Genomic DNA, 4,702 nt, shown 5'->3' on the forward strand with positions numbered 1-4,702 from the left:
AAAAAAAAAACACTTCTCCCATCAGGAATCCTTTCCTGTTAATTCCCCTCAATTCATTAGAAGGGGAAAATATGGTCTTCAAAGGTGAAATCTAGTCTCCTTACTCGCAGTCCTCAAAGTTACTTCTTCCCTCTCAGAAGAGTTTCCTTCCATTTACTCTTCTTGTATATAGGAGATTTTACTCAAGAACCTTTCCTTCTAGGAATCCAGTCAGAGGTCCACTTGGTGGGGTCTGAAGGGCCTGTGAGTAGGCCTGGGTTGTCCCTCCATCTCTCCTATCCTGCCTCTTGATTAGCTTCCACATCTTTAACATGAAACGGCTGAGAGGCACCTGCAAAATGACTGCAATAAATGGCATAAATCAAGGTTCCTACATTGTTTAATACATGGATAAAGGGAAGGGATGTTTCATCATCTCCCCCTCCCCCCCAAAAAAAATCTATTAGCAAAGGAAAAACTAGAAATCAGAGGGTACAGGTTATTATTTAACATTATTTGAAAATCACCAGTGTAAAGTCTACACAAACAAATCTATAAGCGAGTGCCCTGAGGGGCTCTTTTATCCCAAGCGATATGTAAATCGAGGCACAATTTCCTCTTTAAAGCTCATGGTTTCCCTTTTCAGGCAACACCCACCAACACAAAGTTTGTGCATTTCATTTTCCAGAATCCTCTCCTGTCAATTACCTTCCATTCATTAGAGGGAGCAACCATGTTCCTGTGGCTAAATTTGGCGTCCTTTCTAGCAGTGATCAGGGGTAATTCTTTCCAAAATTTTCAGATTGTTTTCATTTTAATTCTTGTATACAGGAGAGCTCACTGAAATTCCTTTCATTTTAGGTGTTCAATCTCAGGTCCAGTTGGTGGAGTCTGGAGGGGATGTGAGAAGACCTGGAGAGTCCCTCCGTCTCTCCTGCCAAGCTTCTGGATTCAACTTTGCTGGCACTAACATGAACTGGGTGAGACAGGCTCCAGGGAAAGGCCTGGAGTGGGTTGCGTACATAAATTACCCTTCCAGTGCTATTTACTACTCAGACAAAGTGAAGGGCCGCTTCACCATCTCCAGGGACAATGCCAAAAGCCAGCTGTATCTGCAAATGAACAGCCTCAAAGCTGAAGACACTGCAGTCTATTACTGTGCAAGTGACACAGTGAGAGGAAGTGAATCTGAAGCTAGGCAAAAACCTACCATTCCTCAGAGGAGCTCTGCAAGTCCTTTCACACTCAGAATAGGGCTGCATTTTTCACTGAGGGGAGCCTGAGGAAGGTGCTTGATTGCCAGGAGGAAGAAAGAGCTGACCTTGGTATCTGTAGTGTGGAAGCTGTTTTCCAACTGGAGGCAGGGAAAACCAAAAAATCTCAGTAAAGAAAATAAACTAAGTAAATTATACAGGGAAAAGAAAAAAAAAAACCTCCTGTAAGACAGCCATGGCAAAGCGCTGACAGATTCTCCTCTCAAAACATCTTTAGAAATAGAAAATTGATTTCCTTAATTAGAACTCTTAATTCTTTTACTGGATTTGCACTTTGATCCTCCTTTTTTTCTTTCTTGAGACTCAGATCTTCCTCTTTTGGTCTTTGTCTGTTTGTGTACCTCGTTGTCTCTGTCTATATATTTTTTTTTCTGTATTTCTCTTGCTTACTTGTTTTCTCTCCCTCCCTCCTCACACAGACACGGACGCACAAAAAAAACCACTCTCACACTTGAAAGTTTAAATATGTTGAAAATCATATCACTTCTCTAACGGTAAAAATATAACCATATAATCTGGATATACGGGTGAGATAGGCTCCAAGGAAAGGCCTGGAATGGGTTTCCCATATACATCCAAGTTCATCTAGAATTTCCTACTCAGACAAAGTGAAATGGCCCTTTACCACCTCCAGGGACAATGCTAAAAGCCAACTGTATCTGCTAATGAACACAGTGAGGGGAAATGAAGCTATAACTGCCCATTTCACAAACAACCTCTGGGAACTTCTTTGAAACCTTAGGATTCTTACAATTTGGCGCATGCCTCCCTTGTTCATCGTACACACTAGGGGGCGCTATTCTCACACTGATGCAGCGGTGGGGGAGGGCAAGGAAATCAAAACCACTGTATACAAATACTGTAATATCTCACTTCCAAGGCAGAGTTTTTTCCATCTGATATGCTTAGAAATTCACCCAACTGATCTCAAGGGAATGCTATTTCTCAAGAGACCACAATTTCCTCCATAAAGACACGTCTGAGTTCAGAACAGACATTCCTTGCTAACTGTAGGTGTTTGAAATCTTTAGAAAGTAGAAAATGTCATATTCATTCTTGGATGAGAGAGTGTGTACGATATGAACTTGTGACGTGATTGCTTTGATTTTGACCTGGCAACTTGGTGCAAATTCTGTGACTTACAAATTGTGATTTATGCCTTACTTTATAGGCCATTATTATGAGTTTCTTCAAAACATAACTTGGTTAAGAAAATAAAGGTTCTTGAATCCAGACATACAATTTGAATTAATTGACCTCTTTTTAGTTCTATCTTTAACAGGTCTGTTTCAAAAAATTGTTAGTCCACGTCTGAGTTCAGAACAGACATTCCTTGCTAACTGTAGGTGTTTGAAATCCTTGAATGAAATGTAGCCCTTTAGTATCATGGCCTCTTAGGGGGAGCCTGGAACCCCAGGTGGCGGATTGGGGGGCCCTACCCATTATGGCTTTTATACTGTAATGGCGGGTTGGAGGGAATCAAATCTCTCCCGTGGACCAACAGGCCTGGTGAGTGGCAGCTGGCTCCCCAGTATCGACTGAAGGCGGAGACCATATTGGTTGGAACAGATTCAGAAGAACAGCACACAGTGTGGTGGCAGCCACTTGAACAGCGTGTGCACAGCGGTGTAGAAAGCAAAGGGAAGACTACTAAACTATATATTTCCCAGGAAAATCATGTTAATAGCGGCAAAACCTAACAATGGCCCCGAGTATGGGTGCCCCTTAAATGGGGCAGAGGTGCTAAGAATCTCCTGGTCCACTAGAAGCATGATAAACCCAAAACTATGAATTGGTATGTGGAATCTGAGAACATCGTGGCTTCAAAATCTAAGGGATTGGTTTGGACAAAACTCAGCAGCACTTTTTTGTGCGGCTGCTGATAAAAACAGGATCGCCAACATGATCGCCAACATCCGATAATGGATATGGCACAAGAAGAAGAAGAAGTATCATGGCAGAAGGCAGGAAATGAAACTTTATGATCATCTTTCTAAATATCCAAACTGCCATACAACTATTGAGGAAACATCTGGACCTAAAGAATCTCCTTGGAGAATCAGGAAGATGCCTCCCCTCCTCACTTTTGACACTGGGGGGCAATGTTGTCACATGAAACCCCAGGGCCTCTGCACCCAGTTGAGAGAGAGGGGGGGAGGGAGGGAGGGAGGGAGGCTGGGAGAGGGACAGGGACAAGGGAGAGGGAGAAATAAATACATACATTGGAGAAAATTCAGAGAAAGCTGCCTGATTGCCAGGAGGAAGAAAGAGCTGAACTGGTATCATACCCTCCTCTATCTGTAGAAATGTAGCCATGTAATAAAATAAAGGTGCTCTAAAACTCCTAATTGTTTGCTGTGGTATGAAACCAAGGAAAGAGGGAGAAACTGGAAACTCCTCCACTCCACTCCCCTCTCCTTTCTTCTCCTCTTCTTTTCTAACATGTCTCTTTCAAAGTGTCTTCATGCATATTTGTCATCTGTTACCTTGAATCACTTTTGGGAAGTGATAAAATTTTGCAAGCCTTTAATTGCTCTAATTTAAAGGTTACCTTCGCTTTTGAAAAGACTGGAAAGTTATGTAAGAATGATGAGATGAATGCACAGAGGAGCTCTTTTATGTTGACCACTATGTAAAATGTAATCCTAATCCTCTGTCCCCTGGGCTGGGATGACTGGAGGGAATTAAACTTTGGCAATTAAAAATATCCTTTCCCATAAGCCTATATATCTGGGACTGTCTTCCTGCCCTGGTGGAGCTGCCCAGTAGTTCCTACTGCCACCAGATGTTAAACAGGTGATACCTTAACCAGGTGTCCTCTCACTGTAGAGTTTAGGATAGATTAGAGCAAGCATTTTTATTTTTTATTTTGCCTTTTGGTACTATCCATGGGGTTTTCATGGAAAAGATATTAGAGTGGGTTGCCATTTCCTTCTCCATTGGATCACATTTTGTCAGAACTCTCTGCTATGACTTGCCCATCTTGGGTGGCCCTGCATGGCATAGCTCATAGCTTCATTGAGTTACACAAGCCCCTTCGCCATGACAAGGCAGTAATCCATGAAGGAGTCCCCTGGACTGCAAGGCGATCAAACCAGTCAGTCCTAGAGGAGATCAGCCCTGACTGCTCTTTAGAAGGCCAGATCCTGAAGTTGAAACTCAAATACTTTGGCCACCTAATGAGAAGGAAGGACTCACTGGAGAAGGGCCTAATGCTGGGAAAGATTGAGGGCAATAGAAGAAGGGGACGACAGAGAATGAGGTGGCTGGATGGAGTCACTGAAGCAATAGGCATGAGCTTCAATGGACTCCAGAAGATGGTAGAGGACAGGAAGACCTGGAGGAACGTTGTCCATGGGGTCGTGATGGGTCGGACATGACTTCACAACTAACAACAACAACAAGAGCAGGCATGTCAAACTGCCAGCCCACAGGCTGGATGCATCATA

This window comes from Protobothrops mucrosquamatus, unplaced genomic scaffold (genome assembly GCF_001527695.2).
Source record: "Protobothrops mucrosquamatus isolate PMUCROS unplaced genomic scaffold, P.Mucros_1.0 scaffold2854, whole genome shotgun sequence".
NCBI lineage: Eukaryota > Metazoa > Chordata > Lepidosauria > Squamata > Viperidae > Protobothrops > Protobothrops mucrosquamatus.